This window comes from Lathamus discolor, chromosome Z (genome assembly GCF_037157495.1).
Source record: "Lathamus discolor isolate bLatDis1 chromosome Z, bLatDis1.hap1, whole genome shotgun sequence".
NCBI classification, from domain to species: Eukaryota; Metazoa; Chordata; class Aves; order Psittaciformes; family Psittacidae; genus Lathamus; species Lathamus discolor.
The window spans coordinates 24193275-24215017 of record NC_088909.1 but is presented as its reverse complement, the minus strand read 5'-3'; the positions used below and the strand labels follow the sequence as shown (position 1 = coordinate 24215017).

Here is a 21743-nt window from a genome sequence, read left to right as displayed (position 1 = left end):
TATCGCTGGCCTTGACCTATTGATCCTGTCTGTCCGTATTCCTCTGCAGAGCCTTCTGATCCACAATCAATAATGGTGTTCTCTGCAAACTAGCCAAGGCTGCAATTGATCCCCTCATCCAGCTCATTGATAATAATGTTAACAGAACTCACCCCAACACTGAGCATTTAGGAACACCACTTTTCACAAGCTGCCAACTAGTTTTATCTCCATTCGCCACCACTCTTTGGGTCCAGCCTTCAGGCCATCATGAAAGATTGTCTTTTGAAAACAGAAATTCCTCTTCCACCTGTGAGCTCTCTCATTCCTCATCAGGTATTGCCAGTGCTATAGATGGTGCATAAGTCCTCCAGAATAGGTACAATTCATGTGGAAATATTTCCCTGTAGTATTCTGCCATTGTATTTCTATATTAATTGGCACACCTAAACTTTCAAATTTCAGCTGCATTCCCATTATAAACTTCCCAAATCTAAGCTTTGAAGTTTCAAGGATTCCTAGATGGACATGCAGGAGAAGTTGCAGGTTAACTAACTGTAAAAGATAAAATTATTATTCTCTAGGAAAACTAAACAAACAAACCAAACCAAACCAACAAAACACCACTAACAACAGGAGAGACACAAAATAATAACTCAGCAGATCTCTCAAGCTAATTGCCAAAAACCTTTACAGTGATGCTTTGTCTTCCTACCAGCTGCAGATCCCAGCCCTTATTCTGGCCTCTACACTGCAATACTGGGCTTTCCTTTGCACTATAATGAACTAGAAATAAAAGAAATACAGAAACATAAAGGCTGAAATTAAAACGGAAGAGCAACAGTAACATGGCAATAGTGGTGTTAGTGCTGAAGTATTCCCTGGGAGCGTGAGCTGGCAAATATAGTGGACACCCAGATATTTGAAATGCAGCCAAATAATTTGGCACATCTCTTACTGGCACAAAGCAGTCTTAGTAAAGCTTCCTACTGCTCCTGGCACTTTTACAGCTGTCTTTCTTCATCTTGCTCTTCCCACTGCAACAGCTACTCAACAGGTGTTTCTACAGACACAGTGTGTTTGGCAGCTGTAACCCTTCAATATTATCACTAAAATACATTTTTCTCCCTCTCAACAGCATCACTTGGGTCTGTTGCTCAGAGGCCAGCATGACAACAGGGACAGCTTACCAACTGGATTTGGGAAAAGGGGACTGCTTGTTTGGGCAGCCAGATATTCGAGTCCATAAAACAGTTGGAAAATATCAATGCTTGGCATGACCAAGCTGGAGTGGTGCTTTGTTTAAGTTTATCTGGAACCCATCTTCTGCTCACCTGGCTCTTCCCTGTTTTTGATGTTCTTGCCCCAGGACCTCTTGGTCCCACACACATTTTCTTAATTGCAAACAAGTCCCCATGCCTTTGGGCTCCTTATGATTTTTCGTAAGTATTGAGTGTTTGCTCTGATCATGATGGGTTTTCTTTGCCCAACCCTACACAGCCTTCAGTCCAAATGTGCTTAGAGAATAGATAGGAGAGCTCAGATCCTGGAGGAAAACTGGGAACTGTATGAGTTTCAGAAAGTCTGACCCAGGGAGATTCAAAAGTGAATAGTGTTCATGAGAACATTAAAATTAATAACTGTCTTGTTTTCTTCTTTTTCAGTTTACCTCTGCAGTTTTTTGGCCTTGTGTAGCCTTTTCTGTTTTCTGATATCATACACACCAGAGCAATCTCAGTTCTTCCAGTGACGCAGTCTGGGGTTTACTGAATGATGTTTTTTTTTAGGTCTCTGGTGCATAGTATACATCAGAGAAACAATGCAGAATGAGTTTCTCTTAGGAATTAGTGCAAGGCCACAAGATTCATAGAATCATAGAATAGTTAGGGTTGGAAAGGACCTCAAGATCATCTAGTTTCAACCCCCCTGCCATAGGCAGGGACACCTCACACTAAACCATGTCATCCAAGGCTCTGTCCAGCCTGGCCTCGAACACCGCCAGAGATGGAGCACTCACAGCCTCCCTGGGCAACCGATTCCAGTGCCTCACCACCCTAACAGGAAAGAATTTCCTCCTTAGATCCAATCTAAACTTCCCCTGTTTAAGTTTTAACCCCTTACCCCTTGTGCTGTCACTACAGTCCCTGATGAAGAGTCCCTCCCCAGCATCCCTACAGGCCCCCTTCAGGTACTGGAAGGCTGCTATTACGTCCCCACGCAGCCTTCTCTTCTCCACGCTGCACAGCCCCAACTTTCTCAGCCTATCTTCATACGGGAGGCGCTCCAGTCCCCTGATCATCCTCGTGGCCCTCCTCTGGACTTGTTCCAGCAGTTCCATGTCCTTTTTATGTCGAGGACACCAGAACTGCACACAATACTCCAGGTGAGGTCTCACAAGAGCAGAGTAGAGGGGCAGGATCACCTCCTTCGACCTGCTGGTCTCGCTCCTTTTGATGCAGCCCAGGATACGGTTGGCTTTCTGGGCTGCGAGCGCACACTGCCGGCCCATGTTCATTTCCTCATCGACCAGCACCCCCAGGTCCTTCTCTGCAGGGCCGCTCTGAATCTCTTCTTTGCCCAACCTGTAGCTGTGCCTGGGATTACTCCGACCCAGGTGTAGGACCTTGCACTTGTCATGGTTGAACTCCATAAGGTTGGCATCAGCCCACCTCACAAGCGTGTCCAGGTCCCTCTGGATGGCATCCCTTCCCTCCAGCATATCAACCGGACCACACAGCTTGGTGTCACTGGCAAACTTGCTGAGGGCGCACTCAAGCCCACTGTCCATGTCAGCGACAAAGATGTTGAGTAAGACCGGTCCCAACACCGATCCCTGAGGGACACCACTCGTTACCGGTCTCCAGCCGGACATCGAGCCATTGAGCACAACTCTTTGCGTGCGGCCGTCCAGCCAGTTCTTTATCCACCGAGTGGTCCATCCATCAAATTGATATCTCTCCAATTCAGAGAGAAGGATGTTGTGCGGGACAGTGTCAAATGCTTTGCACAAGTCCAGGTAGATGACACCAACTGCTTTACCCCTGTCCATCAGTTCTGTAGCCCCATCGTAGAAGGCCACCAAATAGGTCAGGCAGGATTTCCCCTTAGTGAAGCCATGCTGGCTGTCACCAAGCACCTTGTTGTTTTTCATGTGCCTTAGCATGCTGTCCAGGAGAATGTGCTCCACGATTTTACCAGGCACAGAGGTGAGACTCACTGCTCTGTAATTCCCCGCGTCTTCCATTTTCCCCTTCTTGAAAATGGGGGTTATATTTCCCGTTTTCCAGTCGTCGGGAACTTCACCTGACTGCCATGATTTTTCAAATACGATGGCCAGTGGCTTAGCAACTTCATTCGCCAGCTCCTTCAGGACCCGCGGATGGATTCCATCAGGTCCTACGGACTTGTGTGCATTCAGATTTTTAAGATGGTCTCGAACCAGACCCTCTCCTACAGTGGGCCCAAGGTCTTCATTCTCACATTCCCTGCATCTACCTTCTAATACCTGGGTGGTGCACTCAGAGCCTTTGCCAGTGAAGACTGAGGCAAAGAATTCATTCAGAACCTCAGCCTTCTCCATGATTTTTTTTTTTAATGTCTTTTATTGATACATATACACATGTACACATATGAAGCTAGAAGAATGGCACTGCTGAAAGGTCCGTTTAACTCATCCTTCCTCCAATAGCTATAGAAAGCAAATGGGTAATGGCAGGTTTACAAACCAGACTGATGTTTCCATAGCACATTTTCCCAGAGTGTAAAAATTTGTGGCTGAGAAACTTCAAAAGCAAGAGGAAGATGGTGCTTAATAGCTCATAAAAAACTTTATTTTCATGAATTTATCTGCTTACATTTTGAACTGATACGACCTTAGAGCATCCACCAGATCCTGCAGCAAGGAGTTCCACCACTTTACAACGTTGTGTGCAAAGAACTACCTTTTCCTGTTTGTTTTGCACCTATGACCCAAGAGTTTTGTATGATGTCCCTAAGACATGTATTGGAAGAGAGTTTGAAAGGGTTTCTCTTCCTCCCCATTTCTACAGCAGCCATGATTTCACAGTTATGATTTTACTGATATATGTCATCCCTCCATTCTCTTTTCCACAAAGTTTTTGACACTGGCCTAAGAGTATGGAAATGTCCCAGTGGATCTTTACTCTCTTACGTCCCCAGAACATCTTCCCCCCCCCCCCCCCCGAAGTGTCAGAATAGTATTTCTAGCCCATATTTTGTTTATGCTAATATTTCTATTTGTAGACACACTTGTTAATCTACAACTAGGTCAATTAAAGAATGTCTCTCATGGTATCTCTGCCACAGAATAAAAAAGTGCATTAAATCATTGTCCAGAGCATCACAAGCACTAACTTTTTGATTAAGGCTGGAAGGCCGCAAGGCTGTTAAAACCCTCTTTCCATTCTCCTCAATGTTGCCATTAATATGTAAAAAGCTTAAGCTTGCTAAAGGGATTATTTCCCATCCTATCTGAATGTAAACTGTAAATTTCAATGTAAAATGTAAATTTCAATGATTACATGTATCTTTTTGTCATTTTCTCGTAAAACATCTTATTCTTGAACAGCATAATTGGCCTTGTAGTAATGTTTAATGAATGATTAAATCAGCATAAATGCAATATACAGCTCTGCTTGGAAATCATGTTTACAACCTCCAGAGCCACAGAAACATGTTTTGGTAACATAGATTTAAATGCCTGTAATTTTCTAATTTGGACTTTCTGGTATATTTCACATTAAGTACATGAGAAAGTAAATATGAATTTGCCCATATGAGCTCAAAAGCAATTCAGTCAGTTATCTTTTTTTTTTTTTTTTAATTGTAATTTCTAACCTATGTATTAACAACACCTCTGTGGTTTTTATTTAAGTATATTATATAATCTTCCCAAATTAAAGGCCAATTAAAATTACATAATTTCAGACCTCAGGCAGGCAAGTCCTTGTAGAGATACAGGAGTTAGCAGGGCTTATTGACAGGGCTTTAAACTAGTTAGGAAGGGGGGAGGGGATTTAACTGGGCCTGTTGGGGACAAGCCCAAGAGGAACATGCTAGGGATTGAAGGATGGCGGGCTAAGGAGGACTATCAATCTCTTGTTTCACTTGTGGGAAAGGATAGCTTTTTAGACCCTGTCCCGCAGGGGAAAAAGGGTACTAGGACTGGCTCCCTGAAATGCCTGTACACCAATGCACGCAGCATGGGGAATAAACAGGAGGAGTTAGAAGTCTGTGTGCGGGCTAAAGGTTATGATCTAGTGGCGATTACAGAGACATGGTGGGACAGTTCACATGACTGGAATGTGGTCATGGATGGCTATGTCCTTTTTAGGAAAGATAGGTCCGCAAAGCGAGGTGGTGGAGTGGCTCTTTACGTGAGAGAGCAACTAGAATGTATTGAGTTCTGTCCGGGGTCGGATGAGGAGCAAGTGGAATGTCTGTGGGTACGAATCAAGGGGCTGACTGGCACGGGTGATACAGTTGTGGGGGTCTATTACAGACCTCCTGATCAGGACGAAGGAGTTGATGAGGCTTTCTACAGGCAACTGGAAGTAGCCTCGCGACTACATGCCTTAGTCGTCGTGGGGGACTTTAATTACCCCGATATTTGCTGGAAGACTCACACAGCCAGTCATTCACAGTCTAGGTGGTTCCTCGAGTGCATTGATGATAATTTCTTAATGCAAATGGTGGACGTACCAACTAGGGGAGCAGCGCTGCTAGATTTAGTACTCGCCAACAAGGAGGGTTTGGTCGAAGTGGTGACGGTCAATGGCAGCCTTAGCTGCAGTGACCATGAGATGGTGGAGTTTAGGATCCTGTGTGGGAGGAATAGAATACCTAGCAAAGCCACAGTTCTGGATTTCCGAAGGGCCAACTTTGGCCTCTTCAGTCAACTGCTAAGGGAAGTCTCATGGGAAAGTGTACTAGGCGGTAAAGGGGCTCAAGATAGTTGGTTAGCATTCAAGGACTGCTTCTTCCAAGCTCAGGATCGGAGCGTCCCAATGAGTAGGAAGTCAAGTAAGGGATCTAGGAGACCGGCGTGGTTAAACAAGGAGCTGCTGGGCAAACTCAAGTGGAAAAGGAGAATCTATGGATTATGGAAGGAGGGGCTGGCCGCTTGGGAGGAATATAGGACAGTTGTTAGAGGATGTAGGGAGGCAATTAGGACAGCTAAGGCCTCCTTGGAACTCAATCTTGCTAGTCGGGTTAAAGACAATAGAAAGGGCTTCTTCAAATACATAGCAAATAAAACTAACACAAGAGGCAATATAGGCCCACTGCTGAACGAAGTGGGTACCCTGGAGACAGAGGATATAAAGAAGGCAGAGGTGCTGAATGCCTTCTTTGCCTCTGTCTTTACTCCTGCAGACTCTCCCCGAGGGCCCCGGATTTCTATAGCCCCAGAAGGAGTCAGGACAAAGGAGGAGTTTGCTTTGGTAGATGAGGATTGGGTTAGGGATCAGCTATGCAAACTGGACATCTGTAAATCGATGGGTCCGGATGGAATGCACCCACGGGTGCTGAGGGAGCTGGCGGAGGTCATTGCTAGGCCACTTTCCATCATCTTTGGTAAGTCGTGGGAAACGGGCGAGGTGCCTGAGGATTGGCGGATGGCAAAGGTCACACCAATCTATAAGAAGGGCAAGAAAGAGGAACCCGGTAATTATAGACCGGTCAGCCTTACCTCCATCCCTGGAAAGGTGATGGAACAACTTATTCTTGACTCCATCACTAGGCATATCAAGGATGAGGGGGTCATTAAGAACAGCCAACATGGTTTTATGAGGGGGAAGTCATGTATGACCAACCTTATAGCCTTCTATGAGGAAGTGACTAGGTGGAGGGATGATGGTAGAGCGGTAGATGTAGTTTTTCTTGATTTCAGTAAGGCATTTGATACTGTCTCCCACAGCATCCTCATAGATAAGCTAAGGAAGTGTGGGCTTGACGATCAAGTAGTGAGGTGGATCGAGAACTGGTTGAAAGGAAGAAGGCAGAGAGTTGTGGTCAATGGCGCAGAATCTAGCTGGAGGTCTGTGACTAGTGGAGTTCCTCAGGGGTCGGTGCTGGGACCGGTGCTGTTTAATATTTTCATCAATGACCTGGATGAGGGAACTGAGTGCACCCTCAGCAAGTTTGCTGATGACACAAAACTGGGAGGAGTGGCTGACACACCAGAGGACTGTGCTGCCATTCAGCGAGACCTGGACAGGCTGGAGAGTTGGGCGGGGAGAAACTTGATGAAATTTAACAAGGGCAAGTGTAGAGTCTTGCATCTGGGGAAGAACAACCCCGTGTACCAGTACAGGTTGGGGGTTGACCTGCTGGAAAGTAGTGAACGGGAAAGGGACCTGGGGGTCCTGGTGGATAGGAGGATGACCATGAGCCAGCAATGTGCTCTTGTGTCCAAGAAGGCAAATGGCATCTTAGGGTGCATTAGAAAGGGAGTGGTTAGTAGGTCAAGAGAGGTTCTCCTCCCCCTCTACTCAGCCTTGGTGAGGCCGCATCTGGAATATTGCGTCCAGTTCTGGGCCCCTCAATTCAAGAAGGACAGGGAATTGCTTGAAGGAGTCCAGCGCAGAGCCACAAAGATGATTAAGGGAGTGGAACATCTCCCTTATGAGGAGAGGCTGAGGGAGCTGGGTCTCTTTAGCTTGCAAAAGAGGAGACTGAGGGGTGACCTCATCAATGTTTACAAATATGTGAAGGGTAGGTGTCAGGATGATGGAGCTAGGCTTTTTTCAGTGATATCCAGTGATAGGACAAGGGGCAATGGGTGTAAACTGGAGCATAGGAAGTTCCACGTTAACATCAGGAAGAACTTCTTTACTGTAAGAGTGACAGAGCACTGGAAGAGGTTGCCCAGGGGGGTTGTGGAGTCTCCTACACTGGAGATATTCAAGGCCCGCCTGGACAAGTTCCTATGTGATGTACTGTAGGTTACCCTGCTCTTGCAGGGGGGTTGGACTAGATGATCTTTTTAGGTCCCTTCCAACCCTTGGGATTCTGTGATTCTGTGAGATGGCCAAGCTAAGACACTTCACACTGACACATTACATTAACCAGAGACTCTAGGTTTTGCCCAGGTGAAAGAGTCCAGGTGAAACGAAGTAACAAAAGTTTATCTGAGTGTAAAGAGAAATGGAAAAGTATTTCTTCAAAGGAGGAAGAAATACGGAAAGGTATAAATTCAGTTTGCTGAAGTTATGAGGTTGAGAGGCATTTAGGAAAAGTGAAAATCCTATGGAATATGACGATGATCTCAGGAGTCACAGATGTAAGAGTAGTTTAAGAATGTTCACATTAAGGAATGCCCCTTAGCTGACAAAAATCAGACATAAAAGTGCAATGCGCTATTTTGAGGGTACCTGCAGGACCCCAACATCCTGTGGCAATGGAAAAGCCAGATGCAGTCCTGGGGTTTATCCAGCCAGATGCAGCCAATGGAGTTCGGAAAGTGTCACTGACCCTTTCCAAGGACACTGATACATTCAGGAGAAATTCTCCCATGTTAACAAGTACAGAGAAGAGATGGGAATTTCATTTTTCCAAGAGAGGATGCAAAACATTCTGCTTTCCCTGTAGAAATATGGCAGAAAAGTAAGTACAACAAAGCAAAGAAGCCTACTTAGACAGAAAACTGACATTAGTAGAAGAATATACTAGGACAAGCCAAATAGTTTCAGGGTGGAAGTTACATCTCCCAAATTCTTCAGTGTTGAAGCATTTCTTTGACAGATGCTGCAGAGTGAAGAAAATGCATGGGTTTTAAAATGAAGATAGATTTGTTTATGAGGGGGCCAGAGGTCAGTTTTCCCTTCAAAGCTACCACCTGAATTGTTCAGAAAAAAGGTTGTCTATGTGATCAGGAAGCAAAGTGACACCGCACAACAGCATTCTTGAGATATGTAGAGTATATGCCATGCTGCTGAGTTGACCAGGTCTTCTACCCAGGCTGAAGACACAACCCACACTGAGATGTACAAGAGCTGAACACCTGACCCCTCCAGCACCCTTAGGCTCCTTCACATGCCATGTACTCTGTTCTACTCCAGGTGCATTTAGATAGGTGCCTTTGATGACAGCCAGTGTTTATACGGGGTTGTTGAGGTTCATGAAAGTTGAAGTCCATTGAATAGAGCCATTATAGCCTTGTTCAAGAGTGACAGTGTCGTAAAGGTTACTCTTCCAAGCACAATCTGCTGTCTGGCTTTTCACCGCAAATCTGCATGATTACCTGCTCGCAAGTTACTAAACAAGAGTTAACATACGCCAGCAAAGCTTTGCAAATGCTTATGTAGTCAAAATAGGTGCCAGAAGGTTCAAATAAAATGCATACAGGCAATTGCTTGAAGAATGACCACTGTTTACTTGTAAGCAATTCAGGCTCAGGAAAAACTGTGGAAAATATTTGAGGATACATGTGATGGTTCAGTTAAAAACAAGCGTTGGACAATGCAGGCCAGCAAACTGTCTGAACATCTCAGCTTTCTTTGTACTTCTACTCAAGAAATACCTATACTGAACCTGGAGAGGAGAAGAAATGTTTCTTTTTATCCAACCAGTCCAGGGTGTTACTTGTACAAATGTAATTTTCTTCTGGTCCCCAACAGTTCTAACTATTCCTAATATGTTTGTACAGCATGACTCCACTGTCAGGACTCCCTCTTTCTGCCACTACCCATCCTGTGGCTCTGTCCATGGAGCCCAGCTAACAGGAATTCTGCCTTGAAGCCTGCTTCACCAGGTAACCCTCCCATCTCTTGCTTCCCCTATACTGGACTGCAGCATTCTCTCAAGGCCATTAAAAAATGAAGATAATTGAGTGGTCTGTTTTGGTGACAAAGGCAGATGAAACAAAAGAAAAAAGCTAAAACAACTCATTGAAATGGAAAGACAATGTCTTACAGAAGGAATTTCAGTATTTAAAAAAAAGGTGGAAAATTAATTTTCCCTTTTCTGAAGTGTCTCTGTAATTCTTCAAAAGGGACAGGGCAGCTTTACCAGGGAATAACATGGTTCAACTAGTACTTCAACAATTCATCCAGCTATAACTGTAACCACAGACTAAATCTGAGTTTGGCAAACACTTTGCTGGTCTCATCATCTGGTTTACAAAAGCACTGAGGGATTTTAAAGAACCAAAGGCAGGTGGACTTTTAGTTGGCATCACGATTTGGATTAATGAAATGCCCTACCCACCAGCAGGAGCAAGTGTTATAAGAATAAAAAGGCAGGCAATGTAATAGATACAGGTTCACCAATCTGAAATAACGAAAAGCCCAAGCAGGAAATACAAGAGCATAATATTTTTACCAAAATGCAAAGAAAAGGTATCAATCAAAACCTTTGGAAATTTCTGGCCAACCTGTCTGGTGTTATGGCAAGGCCACAGCCTGAAGTTAGTGCCCCAGTTTTCAGCAGGATTCTAAGCTGTTTTATAAATGACAAACAAAACCACAGTATCGTATCATCACTCTTCAATAAGATTTTGCCCCTGCATACCCACCCCTGACAATTCAGCACTGGGTGATGTGGTTGTCTGAAAGCCAATCTCTTCTAAGAAATACGAAAATGTCTGAGAAAGACATTCCTTTGAAAATATTAGGTGAAAAATTATAATTGAATCAATTTGATAGGTGGACCACTCGGTGGATAAAGAACTGTCTGGATGGCTGCATACAGAGTTGTGGTCAGTGGCTCAATGTCTGGCTGGAGACCAGTGATGAGTGGTGTCCCTCAGGGATCGGTGTTCAATATCTTGTTCAGTATCTTTGCTGGCGACATGCACAGTGGGATTGAGTGCACCCTCAGCAAGTTTGCCAGTGACACCAAGCTGTGTGGTCCGGTTGATATGCTGGAGGGAAGGGATGCCATCCAGAGGGACCTTGGCACGCTTGTGAGGTGGGCTGATGCCAACCTTATGAAGTTCAACCATGACAAGTGCAAGGGTGCAAGTACACCTGGGTTGGAGCAATCCCAGGCACAGCTACAGGTTGGGCAAAGAAGAGATTCAGAGCGGCCCTGCAGAGAAGGACCTGGGGGTGCTGGTCGATGAGGAAATGAACATGAGCCGGCAGTGTGCGCTCGCAGCCCAGAAAGCCAACCGTATCCTGGGCTGCATCAAAAGGAGCGAGACCAGCAGGTCGAAAGAGGTGACCCTGCCCCTCTACTCTGCTCTTGTGAGACCTCACCTGGAGTATTGTGTGCAGTTCTGGTGTCCTCGACATAAAAAGGACATGGAACTGCTGGAACAAGTCCAGAGGAGGGCCACGAGGATGATCAGGGGACTGGAGCGCCTCCCGTATGAAGATAGGCTGAGCAAGTTGGGGCTGTTCAGCGTGGAGAAGAGAAGGCTGCGTGGGGACCTAATAGCAGCCTTCCAGTACCTGAAGGGGGCCTATAGGGATGCTGGGGAGGGACTCTTCATCAGGGACTGTAGTGACAGCACAAGGGGTAAGGGGTTAAAACTTAAACAGGGGAAGTTTAGATTGGATACAAGGAAGAAATTCTTTAGTGTTAGGGTGGTGAGGCACTGGAATGGGTTTGCCAAGGAAGTTGTGAATGCTCCATCCCTGGCAGTGTTCAAGACCAGGTTGGATGAAGCCTTGGGTGGGATGGTTTAGTGTGAGGTGTCCCTGCCCATGGCAGGGGGATTGGAACTTGATGATCTTATTGTCCTTTCCAACCCTAACTATTCTATGATTCTATGAATAACCAACTTTCCAAATTGATGCAAGATGCCATATTTGCATTTTACATAAACTCAAATAAGCCAATCTTGTGTTTTGCAAAAATATTAGTAATAAAATATAAAAATTATGCATTGTCAAACTCCTTCAAGCATCTGCTGAGCTGTCACTAAGGAAATCCTCATCAGCTGTGTTTGAGGGCTTCATATGAACCTAACAGCATGTACTAAGCTCCTCTGTTTGCACTCTGTGCCACAGTACAGTAGCTTCGGTCAACACAGATACCTGGATATAACTGACTTCAAACACTGTTTATTGAGCAAGCATCCACCATACAGCTCAAAAGATGAAGAAAAGTAAGAGAAAAATATGGACAAGTATACCAATGAATGTGACTCAGGGGGGACACAAACCAGCCAAGGATACTGAAGAGCCAGTGGTGAATATCCTATTGCCAGAAGCATTTGTGTAATGAAACAGCCCAAGGACAAAACACCTACTGTACCAACACCTAGAGCCAAAAGTGGACTTGGATGTCTAGATTAAAAGCTCTGCTTAACACTCAAGATGATGGATGCTGCAATTTCCACCAGAAAAGTCTTCATAGTACCTGAATTTCAGCTGTTGGGCACTCATCTGCCCACCTAGGTCCTCCAAAGCATTGGTGGGATTCTTACACTGGATTCTTCTAGAGAGGAAAAAAAAGAGGCTCTACTTACTCAAAAATAAAAGGGAAAGGGCATAGACATGCTAATGGTTAATACGTTCTGTTATACGACCCAGATTTCTCACATGTCCTGTGCTGAACCTTGTGTAAATCAGTGTCAGAGAGAAAGTGGCTCTTGCCTGTATGTTCAGGGTACTAATTTGTCAGATCTGAAGGAACAGTTAAATATTTATGTACAACAGAACAGTCTCCTCAGTAAAAGACAGAGAGAGACTATACTCAGAACATAGGCCAGTAGCCTGAGCTTCCTTCCAGAAATGGGTTAGGAAGGAGTTCAAAGCCCTGGTCCTTCTCACAACTCAGGTGCCTAGTCCCACATCCACCCAGTCACCTTCCTGTGAATCATGGAGGAAGAAGCTGTCCTGCCCCAGTACCTAGTACCAGGAGAGAATTCACCTGCATGAACCTGATGTTGCGGAAGCCACTATCACTGCTCCTCAATGTTTCCTAGCTGTTGGAAACAAGCTGCTGCTTTTTCCCTCCAAGACTCTTCCCAGCCCCTTCTAATGAAACCTACCATCTCTCTGTCCCTACCAGTAATTAATATTGCCTTGATAGACCTGACTCTGGTCTTACCACCTGTCTGTTGCAGTTCCACATGTATTTTCTTCCAAGCTGCCTCTAATGCCTCTGAGGACATTCTTCATGTGCATTCCGTATCTGACCATCATTCCAAATCTCTCCTCTGCGCTCTCGTAAGTCCAAATGGTTTGACAGCTGTCAGACTGCTGGATCAATGTAAGTGATGTCAACCATGTTAGCTAACACTGTCCCCTTGTTTCCACCTCTCCACAACTCTCTCCATTTTACTCCTATACTGAGGTTGTCAGCTCCTTGGGGCAGGCATAATCTTTTTGTTCTGTACCTGTACAGTGCCTACACAACAGCACCCTCTGATTTTGAGAGCTCACATTACTACATTTGAGTAATAAATGCGGAGCTCAGCTTGAATTCCTTCTTCCTTCCAATGTTATAGCTGAGTAGAACTGTACTGTACCATGTATAAACTAGGAGACCTAGGGATGTTTCCAGCTTTGAGGTTCAGACAAAGGCTCCAGCTGCATCCCTGACTCCATTTTGTTGTGTGAATTGGGTGCAAATCTTCCTTCCCTGAACCTGATTTCTTACCTGTGTCATTTGCTGATTCCTCCATTAAAACCATTCAGGAAATAGGATTTATGGGGCTGACTTGCTTCTTAGCCCAGCCATGACCCCTCTGAAATGTGAAAGAAAGGTCTGGTCAGACAAAGAGCACTTGGCTCATTCTTCAGCCCTTTTTACTGAGGTGTCTTAGCCTCGGATCCACTTAAACCGTATGGAAGGGTTATGTTCTGTGGCAAGATCACATGAAAGGGAGACCATGTCTTCTGAGTTCTGGCAACTCCTTAGTCTACAACCACAGTGGTTTAGTTTCTAAATAATAATAAAGTTTCTCACAATCCTTAGCTATTCAGTCACACCACTTGTGTGGGAGGACACACTTGTTATCATGTTGTAAGGCCAGGCGAAGGAAGCAGAGACAAAGAAATCACTTATTTTGCTGTTTTAGAATGGTTTCCAGGGGATTACAAATCTACGTGCTTTTGATGTGGCTTACCTGGAAAGGTACATAGTATGGTAAAGCCCTTTTTTCTCTGGAAATGTCACCCCTCTATTGCTAAAGTCAGTCTTCTTTTTTTCCACACCAAAAACAGAATCTAGAAAAAAGAACTAGAAATGGAGTCAAGGTTATACTGTTAGACATTACAAAGAGAACTGTGAAAGAGGATATATGCAGAAAAACAGTGAGGAGCACAAGTCAGAAAGGGAATATGGAACATACAAAGCTCATTAAGAAAATCATTGAAGCCTTTCTGAGTTTCTCCACATGATGATAGCTAAAGGCTGTGCAATTGGAACACCTTTTGTACAGCACATTTGAGGGAGAGAAAATGTAAGAGAAAGATCAAACCGGGCAATACGTCATGAAAGAGAAGAAAACATATTATTCTACATTCACGTGGAGGGAGAAAATATGTCGGCATCCTGTTCTGCTCTAGAGGAAGGCTGGGCACTGTGTCTCCTCATTGCCTAGTTGCTGTCACAGTTGATCACCACTGCTGAGCAAGCTTTAGCAGTCTGTGTATGGGGCTACCCTGTATCACTCCTTCCCAGGGAGGGTATGCCCCATTTCTGTCTCAGGGCATGCCATTTGGCATGGCGGAGCCATCACAGATGGGTGGGCAAAACCACAGCAGGCATTGCAGCTTGCGTTTAGACAATAAAATAACCTGCCGGCGGCCATGCTTCTTGGAAGTGCTCATGCTGTAAATATTTCAGTGAGTGTTGCCCATGGCCACCAGATACTGACAAATGCTTCTACAGCAAAGGCTTGGTATCTGGACCTCAAATCTCTTCAGTCCCAAACTTCAGCCTTTCTCCCACTGACTCATCTTCACACTGGTAAGATTGCTGTGGTGGGACAAGGGCAACACAGCTGTACATACTTCCTGCAGTTCTTTTTCTTATTTCTGCCTTTTTTGGGTGGTTGGGGGTTTTGGTTTTGTTTTTGTTTTTTTTGTTTGGTAGATTTTTTTTCTAAATTCTTAAAGTTCTATTGTTTCTGGAGAATTAATTTAAGAAAAAGGCTTAGTTTTTCTGTTTTCTGGGGTTTGGGTTGTTTTTCAAATCAACAAAGCCCACTACAAACCTGTGCCTCCAGTGAAAGGAAAACTTCCCTCGCCACATTAAGTGGAGGTGGTAGAAATGAGGATATTTGAACAAAAGAAGCAGTAGTGATCACTACCTCATCGCTGGAGCACACAGGGAAAGGACAGAGAGAAATGGAACAGCAGCAGTGAGAAACAGGCACACATATTCAGTTCCTTCGTCAAAAACCTTGTGCTGCAGCATTTCAATTAACAAAGTAGGATGGTTTACCTGATAAAATGCTCCCTGTGTGAGCGTAATTACATATTTGTGCCCCACAGAGATTTTTTAATTTCTCCTCAGTTTGTTTGCCTTGAAAGTATTTGTCACTGGAAATGTTCTTGATGTGTAATTTTAAGGCAGGGTTGGCCAAATGTGCGGTTTGTTTTCATTTTAGATTTACTTCACTGGAGAAGGATTAGAAGATAATGTATATTTTCAGCCCAAAGAAAAAAAAATCAGTAAGAAAGGTGTTACATCAGCTGGTAGCAGGAAAAAAAAAAGAACTCAAGTGCATTAAGAAATGTCATTGTCTTTTTTTTTCCTCTGCCTTTTGCTTCAAATATATTCTCAGGTGCTTGAACTAGCTTATTGTTCTGCCCCTTCCATTTTGTCCTTGCACCCCAAACCCACCTCTTGTGTTTCCAGAGAGACTGCAATGAACAGGCGGACTTTTGGTCATTGTTTTCTTATTATTTGACCCCCTTCCTAAGCAATCCCTGCCTTGGAGTCTTTGTGCTGAGAAACAGCCCACCTCCAGTAAGATGTTACAGATGTGCTCAAGCCTAAGCATGCAAGTAACTGCATGGCATTCAATAAGCTTCAAGTTACACTTGTCTAAGTACTCTGATGGGTCAGGGGCTGGCAGAATATAAGTGTTGTAAGTTCATTGTCACAGCTTCATTTATCCATAGAAAAGCACAGGCAAGACTTTCAAGAGCTTCTTGAAAGCTTAGTGAAGAGCAGAACCCTAGCCTGCATCAAAATCTAGCATACTGTTGTTGGTTTTCTTCCTTATTTCCCCTAAACTTCTTCAGAAAGGATGGAAAAGGGTCTGAAGGTCAAAACTCTGCATCAGTTTTGGCTGGAGAATAGCACAACAGAAGGTCACTGCTGGCCTTGGTGGTCAGTATCTTTCTAAGAGATTATTAGGGAAGTTTCCACAAGCCATGCGGTAGTTCAGCCAGTGTTTGAGAAGCCACCACGTGAACCATTTTACTGAGGATTATGCTAGCTTAACCATGCAGGAAGGGAAAAAGTTTGAATGGTGTCAGGAGACAAATCTGCAACCACATCTGCAGCACTGCATCAGGACTGTCACAGGAATGGTTCTGCTGGAGCAAGAAGAGCTTTAGCTCTGGAGATGACAAATATCCATATCCACATCCTAGACTTAACAGCAATTTTTGACACTGACATGACTGAGTTCATCTTACAGGCGTGGCGGAGATAAACGGAGTCATGAAGTTGGCTTTGCTTATCCCTCTCAGATGGATCCTGGAGGGTCCTAACTAGCATCTGTTCTGTCTCTTTGAGGATGCACAAGGCACGTCTTCTTACTATCAGGTTGTGTGAGAACTCCAGGAGTGAGACTCAGAGATGTTATTTGACTTTGGTTCTTGCCAAACTGTGACACTTCCCTATCACAGCCAGAATTGTCTTTTCTCCCCCAGCTGCCCTGATGCTTGTAAAAGAAAAGATACTAGATGAAAGACAAAAAAAGCTGGCTAAAGCCCAAGACATGGTCATGGGAACTGATCTTGGGGATGAGGAAAACAACAATAAGGAAACACCCTAAAATCTCAGCCCCTTCAACATGCCATCAGAATAAGTGTTCTATACAGCTTCTATGCAATGTGGAATGGAGGATTTTTCTCCCCCACTTTGGTTACCCAAGAAATGTAAACTTACTTTCATATACAAACCTGAACTGCCACTACTGTGCTGTGTATGGTTCCTGTTCTGCACAAGGGTGTCAAAACCCAAGGGAAAACTGGTAAGGGTTAACATACAAGGGAGAGCATTCTGCTGCTGCACAAGATTTATGCACCCGTTTAAATCAAATGCTAAGCTGCAAAGCATTCACTGGGCCATTCCCATCCCAGACACCCTCCCTGTAATCCAAGATGCTATGTGAAACTGAGGCAAGCCATTCTCAGATGCACAAAGTCACAAGTCACATCTGACAACCCAGGCACAGAAAAACTAGGGTACTGTACACTGGCTTTAAGCTTTCCCCATCCTGCTGGGTGAGATGTCTCACAATCTTTATATAGATCCATACAATGTTTTGCAAATGTTTTCACAGACCAGAAATGCTTGTACTATCACACACATCGTCAGTTCAGCTGGATACCTATTAACTATTTCAATCCTAGCTGTAAGCAGTAGATGTTTCAGCTTCCAGGGGCAGCCATTTGGCTCTCATGCAGCTTGAGTGCAGCTCCCCTGGAACCCAGCATCCCAGACCTGCCATCCAGACCTGTGCCAGCACAAGAGCTGCTTGGCAGGCCCACTCTGCAGGTTCTGGAGAAAAGTTAGCAGGGACTGCTGACTGGGCTGCCAAGCATCACAGCACCCCAACTGTGCCTAGCCATGTGCAGCATACACAGTGGGGAGTCACTGCTGCCTACCACTCTTGAAAACCCTTGAGCTCCCAGAGACTTGAGGTATGCCTTTTGGGACATTTTACATCTGAAGACTTTGAGACTGAGCCTGTGGGGACAGAAGAGACACCTGCTCATTGATTATATGATCTCCTGAGATTCCTTCTGGCAGCATCTTTCTGCGATTACTCACGACCACTTGCTGTCAGGATGGTTTTGTGATACTGGCAGCTGTTTCCCAGCAGCTAGACTGAGGTCAGACACCCTTTAGTTGTTGACACCAATTTGTTCTGCCTTGAAAGGCTGAAATGATCTGTTCATGTTGCAAGGTAAGGCTACCAGTAACAACAAGAAGAAAAGACCCCAACCCAAAATAAACAAACAAAACCCACAGCCTCTTAAATTGTATTAGTTTTCCCTGCTACCTCAGTACAAACTGTAAGACTCAATACACACTCTAGTCTCATATTCCAGTGATGTCTGATTATATTTATATTATCATGAGACAGATAACCTACTATGCTGCAGCCATACGTCCCTCTCAGAAGCAAAAGGCTTCTTACAAGCTTCCAGCTCCAATTCCGGCATATTCCCCTTCCTTACCTACACTTCTCTTTGTCCTTTCCACCATCATTTTTACTCCTTAACCTAGGATGCTCTATCAGGGGCCTATGTCATTGCTGAGTATTTCTGAATGCATGAAAAACTCCTAAAGGATATTTGAGGGGGTTGCACACCACTCCACATATCACCTTAGAAATATCTGCTCTCTAAAGCTATATGATAATGCACACTGCATCTGAGATTACAATAGCCCTAAGAGACAAAATACTCTTCCTTACAGCTAACAATGCATGGCTTGGTTTTTTGAGATCCTTATTTTCAGAAGACTGAGTTCTGTTGTTTGGCAGCTGCAGTTTCAAAGGAAATCTCCAAAGATGGTTTAACTTTGAGCATTGCCATTTCTGCCCCTGGGGTACAAGCAATCACTGGGTAACATTGACCTGTAGCCTGTGTGCCTGAAGTGGGGCTGAGCATTTCAAACTCAGCTGGCAAAACCTGCAGCCCTCCAGCAAACAGCCTCAGAAGTCTCAGGGATGATGCATGCACAATGAAAAGATGCTCTCAAAAACCCCAAGAAGATTGCTTATTTCTTGTGGCCTCCTCTTGCTGCTTTGTAGCAGCCTATCACCCACCATTTCCTGCCTTCTGCTCTCATTCCATAGTGCTCCTAGAAGCAGACCCAGCATCCACAAATCCAAAGGGCGAGACTTTCTGAGGTAGGTTTTTCATCATCCCTTTAAACTATCCTGCTCCTCCCTATTCATTAGCAAAGAATTCAATACAATTCTCATCCCTTCTTTTAAGCCAGAATAGGTAGATTAAAAAAAACCAAAACAACAAAAAACCAAAACTGAAAAACACCTGGAGAGACTGGGGGAAAAAAATATCTTTCTTTTCTGGTGGGAGGGAGGTAATCTTATAGGACCAGAAGAACTGATCACACCTGTAGGAACAGTTTGCATCTCACTTCAAAATAAAGTTGATATATCCATCTTGTCTCCAGCCCGATCAATCTGAAGAAGCATTGCCTTTGAACTGCATCACTAACGTTTGTACCCAAATATCATTTCAAAAGCAGAACAAATGGGGCAAAAATAAAGAAACTGTTAAAAATGGGAACATCAGCAGCACACCGGGAAGCAGACCAAGAACCTCAAGACTCTGTGTACTTAGACTGCCATGTTCAGTGTGCTTGTACAGGGACCACCACTCTCCTGGCCTGATCCTGTCCAGTCTCTGGTCCGCCACAATAACAGCAGCAACAATAGTGAAGTTCTGCCTGCAGTAGATGTGGCTATTTCATTTTGGCAGCGCAAATGTTGCTAAGTGAAAGCACGTCTTTCTGAACTGCCTTGCTCATGGGAACCATTTAATCATTATAGAGCAATTATAGAGGTCTTTATTCAGTTGTTCCTTAAGTCCTCATTCAGGCAAACCTATTTCAATGGGAACTGTGCCTGAAAGGGACTCATCAAAACCTGACCAGGAAATGGCCAGTAAGAGTAACCTATTTCCAAGAGAGAAAAACTCATGCATTACATCCATAATGGGTAACTTCTTATGAATACACCTATTGAAGTTTGTTATATTCATTAAACTCCATTTGCAGAGGAAGGGCAACCTTCCAGTTAACACAATTTCTATGGGCTCATGAGAGCTACATTCTGTTCCTGGCTTTGACATAGACTCCCCCCGTGACCATAGTCACACCACTTCGTAATTTTACCTTGGATTTAGCAAAATAGGTAATAAACCCAGACAGTGGTAAGCATCAGTTTAACTGCATTTATGGACTGCAGTCCCTGGTTCCTCCTCAGCAAACCAGAAAGAAGTTTCTCTTCTTTTTTTTTTTTTCTTTTTTTTTTTTTCCCCTCCCTTTTTCTGTTTCCTGTTCACATTCTGCGGCAGGGCCAGTCTTTTATTCTGTGTACACCCAGTGTGTGGTAAAATTTGCCTTTGATCAGGGCTGTGCTGTATCACAGAGTAATAATACTAATTGTTATCAATACAAGCAAACAATGCTGTGCTTTTGTGACAAATGTCCACTAGGAGCTTGACTGAGACCATCAACATTTCATCTGGTACTTAAGCCTCATTTGAACTTTTCTCCCAAAGAGAGAGTTTACAAACAATTTAGTCCCTATTTGAGCAGCGCTTTGAAGATGTAAAGTACTAAATTGAGTATCTGTATGTACAAGAGACAGAGACAGAATGTGTAATTTCTTTTTGCATTCAAGGAACACAAGATTTCCTTTTTCCCCCTCTTTTTGGAAGGAAGTTTACTGCTGAGACTATTAGAGAAAATGCAAATGTGCAGGCTGTTTGTTAAGTCTCCAGGAGAGAAAGCACAGGCAGTTGTTACCATGAGTATTTCTAGGAAAGCGGGAAATCTTTGTCTTTAAGTGTATTTATTTAGCTAAAGAAAGTTTGCATAGCTTGTAGAAAATGATTCTGGAGGAAATTAAATTTCAGTGGCACCTCCGTATCACTCCTACATCTGCCAATTCTTCTAACCAGCTAGTAACATTTTGCACCTAGGGCTCCAGCCCGCAAGCACATTTGCAATGCTCACCAAAGTCAGAGATGAGCTGATGCGCACCTTTTTTTTATTTACTCTTATCCAAGAAAGAGGCAACAACAGTACCCCTGAACACAACAGATTACCTGTTGTAGTAGAACCAACCAGCTCCCTGCAGCAAAAGCATAAGACATGAGAAATTTTTGAGGCAAATTCAAGAAAAATAAAGTAATATTGCATATTTATATGGGCTGGTATAGATAGATCCAAGCATAAGCCAGGTTTGGTCCAGAAGAAACGGAGCCATATTAGGGAGCTTATTAGAACCTATTAACTTGGACACTGCCCCATGCTAATGTGTATACAGCTTCCAAACTGGATCTAGCTTGTGTCCAACTAAGTTGGAGAATAGCTGTGGGTGTGATTCCCATAGCCAGACGTTATTGCTCTTCTCTGATCACTTGCTTTCAACCTGTGAAATCACCAATCCATAAAAATGCTGCACTCCAGGCAGGTCAAAGTATGCCTTGGAAGCAGTAAGCCAGGATTCCAAACATGAGATAAACAAAAGGACAGCTAGGTGCCTTAAGGGAGGGGGAAGTCATAAGGCTTGGAGGAGAGGCAAAGGCCTTTAAAGAGAAGTCTGGACAAGGGACGTCAAAGGAAACATGCTGGAAGAGAGGTCTAGAAGATGTGCTCAGAAAGAATCTGGCCACAGAGCCCAGCGCTAGCTGTACTTTATGAAAGCTGGAAGATACAGGGAAGCTGGGAAAAAACTCCAAAACCTAAAATACCCCGACAAACAAAAAAACCAAAACACTACAAAACAAAAAACCACCAAACCCAAAAGTGAAGTGACAAAATCTTTAACTTTTTATGTGTTTTGTTGGTAAAGAAGTTCTGAGAATGGAAAATGGGCAAGAAAGACAGAAAAAGGAGGGACA

At 44.1% G+C, this 21743-nt stretch overlaps 1 protein-coding gene across 2 annotated transcripts in view; it reads right to left on the bottom strand.

The window, feature by feature from the left end:
• Positions 1-21743, bottom strand: part of LOC136004832 (inositol 1,4,5-trisphosphate receptor-interacting protein-like 1) — a 44142-nt gene that overhangs the window by 2314 nt on the left and 20085 nt on the right. Inside the window, exons 6-9 of one of the 2 annotated variants that reach the window (XR_010608599.1) lie at positions 14021-14120; positions 13552-13639; positions 12307-12384; positions 9354-10437 (exon numbers count right to left, since the gene is read on the bottom strand). The gene's annotated coding sequence lies outside the window, so the exon portion shown is untranslated. Of the gene's footprint in view, positions 1-9353; positions 10438-12306; positions 12385-13551; positions 13640-14020; positions 14121-21743 lie in introns of those variants that run through there. The other variant, XM_065661723.1, reaches the window with a different exon arrangement.